This window comes from Passer domesticus, chromosome 1 (assembly GCF_036417665.1).
Source record: "Passer domesticus isolate bPasDom1 chromosome 1, bPasDom1.hap1, whole genome shotgun sequence".
NCBI lineage: Eukaryota > Metazoa > Chordata > Aves > Passeriformes > Passeridae > Passer > Passer domesticus.
In genome coordinates this window covers 155,583,950-155,591,951 of record NC_087474.1, presented here as the reverse complement: position 1 = coordinate 155,591,951, position 8,002 = coordinate 155,583,950, and the positions used below count along the sequence as shown (strand labels likewise).

Below are 8,002 nucleotides of genomic sequence, written 5' to 3'. Positions count from 1 at the left end.
TGTGACTCCAACACCTTCCTGGGCAGCCCATTCCAATGTTTAAAAATCCAGCATTTACCACCTGAGCTAAACCAGGATATGGAATCAGCATATGTCACCTCTAAGCAGTTTGATCAGAAAACTGTAAAGAAAGGCTTGTTCAGCTGCTGAGAAAATACAGCAGCATTTTCTGTTTATTATGAAGTGCAAGCAGAAGAACTTCTTTTTAGAGGTTACACTTGAAATAAGCCTTTGTTCCTGAATAATTTCAAACACAGTTTTTCCTCATTGCAACATATTCTCCAATAAGGAGCCCATAAATGTCAAGGAAAAGGTTAAAATCCTACTGAATTTGTTTGACTTTATGGAAAAGTACTTGGGATTGATCAGGTCAGAGAATGGAGAGAACAAGTGAGAAAGAACATCTTCCTGGGTAGTCCTCTGAGAGAAAAGCAGTGTGGGTTCCTAAGATTGCTCTCATATTTTCCATTAGAAATGAAGCCTCATATCTTGTCCTTGACTCCAGAAAAGGACGAATTGCATTCCTCACTCTCTGTGTTTCCAGTTATTCTTTCATGTCTCAGCATCAGTCACAAGTAAATCACAGATGCCATGTGTTGAGCTTTTTCCTACTCCTGGCACTTCATTAATAAGAAGCAGCGTCTGACATTGGAAAGTAAAAGCCTAAGTGAATTCTTACATAGGGATGTGGAAAAAGCAAACTCTGTGAGATAAACAATCCAAATAGTCTCCTACTGATATACCTTGAACATCTTTATAGATTCCACTGGGAAAACTCCAAGTATCTGGAGTGGCTGCAATGGGACAGATTTTGCATGCCAAAACCTAGAATCAATCAGTTAACAAAAAAATTATTTATAGATAATTATAATTTATAGCTATAAATAAATAGAATAATAGGAAACAAAACAGAAAGGAATAATGGGGAATAAAACTTGACACTTGTCACCCATATGAAATTAAAAATGTGGAAATAGATGGGAAGGCTGTCTCAGGAGCAAATATTTCATGGGGAATGATCAGGAACATTTGAAAGTAGATGACTGCTCAAATTCAGTTAGACAGACATACTTTATTTTGCTTTATGGAAAGTCCAGCATCTAAATCACATTTAGAAATGTGGCTGTCATCAAATGCCAATACCAAATAGCGGAGCAGTGACATGAGCTTTTACTCACTCCTTAATTATTAATAGCCTTGTTTTGTAGAAATCAGACTTTAGGAAAAGCTGTCAACTCATACACAGAAGAAATTCAGTGGCAATTCACCTCCCTGTCAGGCAGTGGTTCCCAGATTTTCTCCACAGCTTGGGTTAGGATTTCTCTGGAGCCAGAAAACAGTTGCAAAGCAGAATTGTTGCTTAGGGTGGGATCTTGCCTCTTGGTGCATCTGAGACTCATGCAGTCTTACAATCCTGAAGCAATATGAACTATTGCAACAATAGTTGCAAGAAAATTGCTCTCTGGTTACTTCGTGCAACCAGGTGTGTGTGTCCCTGCAGTTGTAAAGCAAGAATGTTCAACCTGATCCCTTTACCAAAAAAAAAATAAAAAAAAAAAAAAAAAAAAAAAAAAAAAAAATATATATATATATATATATGTATGTATGTATGTATATGTATATATGTATTACCTACAGTAATGGATCTCAGGTGCTCAGTCCTGCCCAGTTTCTGGCCCTGCATCTTGAGACCTTGAAGCTGCCAACACTTGGACATGAGATCATAGAATCATAGAACCATTTGGGCTTGAAAAGAGCTCCAAGATCATAAACTCCAACAATTAATCCATTTAAACAGTAAGATTCTCACTCCAATTAATGGTTCACAGACTCACTTGCTCACACCAACACATGCGCAGTGTGGGTCCCTGCAGTCCCCCTTACACTCACATTCTACTCAGAGGCTGGCTCTTGAGCCCAGAACCCTCTCACACAGAGACACACACGTGCAGAAGGGTCCCTTGGTTGATCTCTAGACCCTTTGGACCCTTCAGTAACTGTTTGGAATGTCCTGGTCCCTTGATTAGCCAGTTGAAAGGCTGAGCCTCTCTTGAGCCCAGACCATCTCCATATCAGTGCCCTTCTATTGCACATCAGGGATCCCATATCCCGGGCACTGACTCCCTTTGTCTGTGAGGTCACATGGAAAACTGCTCCACTGTCCCACTGGGAGAGGCTTGGAGCAGTCCTGGAAGAAACTGGGACTCAAACTGGGCTAAGGCTGGCACTCCCCAGCCTGCCTTTATGTCTCTGAACTCCTCTGTGCCTGTGGAGGTGTCTTGAACTTCTTACTTTGTCACTGGTCACTGTAAATGGTCTCTTCTGTAGCTTCTAGGTAAATTCTGAATAATGCCAACAGTGGGGAAACCCTGAACATGCCTGATTCTCTCCTTTAATGATTTTTTTTCTCTGCTTTTTTCTAGTTGCTTCTTACATTTCTTTTTAAAAAGATTACTGTTTCATTTACTGTTCTGCTGTAAACCCATGATCAGAGAAAAATTGAAAGAAAGTGGTATGTGAAAAAAACCCCACAAAACACAAAGCCACCAGCCCAGCTAAAAGCTTTTTAAACATCCTGATAGCAGCAAGAGTTTATTAGTTTCTATAGTACATAATAAAACTGTGTGCATGTCTATTTATTCTTATCAGTGAGGTTTACAAGCAAGTATCATCATCAGGAAGAACAATTGCTACTCCCCTGTTCCTCTCATTCCCCAATTCCATAAGTTATTCCTGTTTTGTCTTCAGCAAAATAGCATTAGCCTTTAATAACAATGGTATCAAAAACTTCAGACATTCTCAGCTAATTCATAACTAATAAATAAGGTACTTTATGTGCTCTGTACTACCATCAAATACACCAGGGGAGAGGGAAAACGGGGAAATTAGTTCCAATAAGTAAAAGGAATGGGTTATTGAAAAGGTGGCTTCTTCCCAGAAAGACTAAATATTACTATGTGGAACAATTTTTTAAAACTATTTAGTAGTTTCTCTCCCTTTATTATTTTTCCTTACAAAATTACTCACCAGTGAAACAAATGAAGGGTGTTGCTAAATTGAAAACCTTACTCAATTCTTGATACATTTCAAAGTTTTAATGTGTGAGGGTTTTTTTCTCATTTCTCCCTTCTGACACACACATTCTCCTTTCTGTTTTTTTGCTGGAAGGAGTAAAAAATGTTTAAGTTACTCACACAATGCATCAAGATTCATTTGAATCCCTCATATCTTTTGTAACTGGTTCCACTTCAACAGGGCCATGTTAAAGGTACTCACTTTGCTTGTCCAGTCTCTGTATCCCAGAAAGACTAAATTAACAGTTACACTTTTGAGGGGGGAAGAAACAGGGAACCAAAATGGCTTCACTAAAGCAAAATATACCAAGGAAGCCCTAATGATTTCAGGTTTGGAGTACACAAATATCATAAAGCAAAAACATGAGCTATGTACATTTCCAAGAGTAAAAATGTGACAAACTTTTAAAAGCAGTCAAAACCAAATAAAAAATGAGTGTCTCCCAGACTGGCACCAAAGCAGGAGATTTATCTGACACTGAGACCCAGCAGAAGGCTCACGCCTTTGAAATAAGACCAGAGATGTGAATGAAACAATTTTTCTTGCCTTGTACCAAACCTGTCAGAGGAGGGATATTCCCAGGAACATCACTAAATTGTGAACAGCAGCTTGTATAGGATCTTTAATAACTAATGACTCCAACTACTTTCTAAACTATACTTGTGTAAGCACCCAGTGTGGCACCCTTCCCTTTGCACTGACCTGTCCTGGGATATAACTTAGGGTGCAGACTGCCCCTTCATATATCCATTTCCTTTGTTCTTTCTCAGGTTGACTTCATAATTCTCCTTTCCAGAGCTCTCTATATTGAATTCTGCAGCCTGGTTTTAGGGTGTGTTTGTGGCCAGATATTAATATCTTATTATTAGCTGTTACTGCAGAAAAATGAATTGGGGACTTAGGGTATGGTTAGTCTTGCACATTTTTCACAGACAGACCAAATACCTCAGGTCCTTTTACAGTAAATGGAGAGAAGCATTTCCTTCCTGGTGGAATACAGCTTCAAATAAAGTAGCTGGTTAAAATAGGACCAAGAAATCACTCACTGAGAAACTTAATATCTCTGCTGAAGAGAATAAGGAACAAGGATGATAAGCTTAGCTGTAAAAGCCTTACTTAAAATGAAGTCTGTTGAAACCCATCTTCGCCTTCTGGTCAGAAAAAATACTTTTTCCAGCTGTAGTTCCTTTCTTCTGTAGTACCTTCTGGCTCAAAGCACAGGCCTGCAGACAGGCACAGCTGAGCTGGCTCAAGCTCTGGCACCACTGAAACCAGAGCCACTGATTTGTCTCTCCTGATATTTGGAATGGGTTAGTCTGGGTAGGGGTCATTTCTATTTTCATGTCTCACTGGTAAGGAAGGAGGCTTTGGAATTATAGAAAACCCTGCTGGAATGCAGCATAAATATCAGAAAGTGGCAGAAAATTTACCTACTCTCTCATCCTTATGTGAGGAGACAAATACACAAAACCTGCCACAATTAATCTGCTTCCTAACCAGCTTTGGTCAACCTGAGAAGCCTAGGGCTGTTGTTGCCCTAATTCTGTACAAGAAGCAGATCTATATTCTTATTTACATGCAAACTGGTCCTTCAAATCACTGTACTTTTTACACAGATAAGAAAAGGGAGCCAATCTGATGATTTAGTGACCCAGTCCCAAATTGCAGGGCAAATGATCTTTCACAGCAAATCCTGCAAGGTCCTTTCATTTCTCCCTGGAAAATTTAAATTCTTTTTCCTTGAATTTAAAAATAAAATTTACCTATAAGGCCTTCACAAACTTTAGTGTAAAAAAAAAAATTTAAAAATCCTTTTTTTTTTGTTTGCTTTTTTTTGTTTTGTTTTGTTTTGTTTGTTTGGGGTTCTATTTCTTGGTTCTGTTTGGTTTTTTTTCCCTTTGTTTTTTTTTTCCCAATATTCCCACAGACTGCTATTGTCAAAATGCTTGTATAGGTGTCATAATTTTCAGCCCTTGATGAATATATGCCAGTGTGATAAAAAACTGAACTGAGCTGATCATAGTCTACCGTTAGACGACTGTGCAGGCCCTTATTCTTGTCGACCATAATTTAGCTCACAGACTGTGCCACTCAGTCCTTGAGCCATTTTGCAGCTGCTGCTTCATTTTAAGTGCCTCTCGTGCCCAAGAGAATTCTGTGTTGCTAAAGAACAGCATTCTCTTACCTTGACCCATCACTGCTGTCTCTTTCTGGATGAGTTCTAAAGAACTATGTAAAAATATTGTAATATTATTAATATAAATAACTATGTAAAAATATTGCATCCAATCAGAGATGAAATTATTATTTCATGGGCTCATTTTGTTAGGCGTGCTTGTTTCTTGTATCATGTTCTGACACCTGTGTGACTCTTGGGGTGTCCTGTGCAGAGCCAGGAGCTGGGCTCTTCGTGGGTCCCTTGAAACTCAGGTTATTCTATGATTCCATTCCTTCTGCCTCCTCCAGGTTGTTCTGAGGGAAATAGATGAGCATTTGTCTGTAACATAAACATAGAACCTCATAGCATACCATCCCTGGTTGTTGGCACCAGGGACTGAGGGAGCTTCTGGTAGAATGTTTTCCTGAAAATCTGAAGGGTGTCCTGATCCCACGTTATTTGTTCAATGGCCCTGCACCTCATCTTGATCTTGCCTTGATTCCATGATCATTTCACAAACACTACCAAGTTTCAAAGGAGGCATCAGCTTGCTCTGTATTTCACTGTGGGTTCAAATTTCCCTTATTATTCACACTTCTTGCACATTGGTTTTTTTCCTGGCTGGATCCTGAAGTTGTCTCAAAGGAGCTGCATCCCTGAAGTCATGTTGTTTCACTAGAGCCCATGTTTATCCAAATGGATCCTTGTGCATTATGTACCCTAAAACACCAAGATCGGAGGCTTTGTGCAATAATAAAAGGGCAATGCCACCACTGAATTACCAGTGTGGCTTCCCAGTGAAGGCAGTATGCAACTTTAACTTCACACTTTGCAAGGAACACTATTAAACTGCAGCACAGCCATCTCCTTGTGTGGAAAAATAAATGCAGGCAAGCACACACATACACACACACACATTGTGTCCCAGAAATGCTGTAGGGCTCACAGAGCACACTAAGACTAAATGCCAAATGGTGGAGGATCAGAAGTCAGGCCCAGAGAGGAGTAATTCTAAAAGCGTGGAAGTAACTGAACTAGTTTTTGCTGTTTAGCCTGGGGTAGAGAGTTCTCTTCCCACTGATATTCCCTAAAGATATTACTGCTCTTCCCTAAAGATATTACTGCTCTATAAAAATCACCAGGAGTTTTCACTCCACTTTTAGTGATAAGCTCATTCTTTTTCTTATCTGAGGATAGTTTTATTTAAAATGTCTTGATTTTTGTTTAATGTGAAAAATTAAGAGAACCTTATACTAAATTTTCAAAGTTTGCATTCATAGCAATTAGCACCTGCATTATTAGACTAGTCAAAACAAACTGAAACAGGTGTAACAATATTTTGGATGACTGCTATGACATATTTTATCATCCCTTTGCTAGAATGAAAGTCACATAATCACTATTCTTTTTATTTCTTCATAAGAATTTCATCAGGAAATAATTCATTTCATTCTCTATAGAGAGTGGAAAAAATTTAACAATCTAGATTGCGTTTGTGGCAAATTTACACTGATTTTAAAATACCTTTTTCTCAGATTCCAATGTGTACTTTATTCAGAGTATGAGAAATTTTCTTACTAGTTTCATTTCTGAAATCAAATGAACAGTAAAGAACTTTTTGATTTTTCTTAATGAACAAAATTATTTTAGACAATTAGATGGAGACAATAACAGAAATAACTAATCAGATAGCTATCCAGTATTTTCTATAAACTTTCCCTTAGAATTTTAGAAAAGCTTTGAATTACATTTCCTGATGTGTTTATCTTACTCTTTTTAATAATACAGTTTTCTATGCAAAAAATATTGAAAGAAATGACAAGGCAGGTTCCTGCAAATAAAATGTCTTTCTTTCAATATATATTTTTTGCCTGAAACTATAACTGTTCATGAGACCCTAATTAAACTTTGTATTTCTAGACTTACTTAAGCAGATCCCCTTGTCCTTTTGCTTCTCTCTTTGCAACTTAGTCTTTGTATTACTACCACAAAACACACCAATAATCCATATAAGTATCACTTTTAAGGAACTGCTAGAATCCACTGAACAATTTGCCTGCTTAAAATTATTCAAATGCTTATGCTTTCTTCTGGCCTGAGAATATGCTGCTTAATACAAGCAAGATCAAATCATCTGTGGAACTACAACCAGTCTTTTTTTGTGGGTCCTATCCAAATTTAATGATTCTCTGGTTCCCTGTGCTTCAAACAAAAGCAGGTAATGATCAAACTCTTTCCACTGCTGCAAAAGCAGCACAACTCCTTTTTCTGACCTTATTCAGGTTTGAATTATGTGTTCAAATACCTTAGTCCAAGGAACATGTAGCTGATGTATAATGAGTTTAAGACTTCCTGGATTACAGACTGAATATCACAAACCTAATTAAAGTGAGAAGGATCTGAAGGATCTCATTCATTTTTAGAAATATCTTCAGTCTAAAATTCTGGAACTCTGAGATGTGGCACCCTTGGGATACAATTAAACACTCACCTCAATATTCTCTCAGAGGATCTAATATTAATATGCATACAATTTCTTATAATAACTTAGATTTACAATTTGCCTAACACAGTGGTGGTAATTTCAATTCTTTATCCAAAGAGACTGATGTACCCACATCTATCTATTATATATATCTATATAAAATATAGATACGCATGTTTATATTATGTATATACATATATACGAAAAGAATACCTTATCAGGTCAACTTTAAGGCAATTGATTTGACCACATCAGAGAGAAAAATGTAAGATTATTTTAATAAT

General features: G+C 37.6%; 1 long non-coding RNA gene across 2 annotated transcripts; it reads right to left on the bottom strand.

Annotated features, from left to right (window-relative positions):
• Nucleotides 1–1,097: 1,097 nt before the first annotated feature.
• LOC135290150 (uncharacterized) lies at nt 1,098–2,504 on the bottom strand. 2 transcript variants are annotated; one of them, XR_010352853.1, is made up of 3 exons: nt 1,836–2,504; nt 1,633–1,708; nt 1,098–1,495 (listed from the first exon to the last, which is right to left on the bottom strand). It is a non-coding gene; the product is annotated as an uncharacterized LOC135290150 (long non-coding RNA). The 2 variants fall into 2 exon arrangements; XR_010352854.1 differs by having other exon boundaries at nt 1,891–2,504.
• Between the last annotated feature and the right edge of the window lie 5,498 nt (nt 2,505–8,002).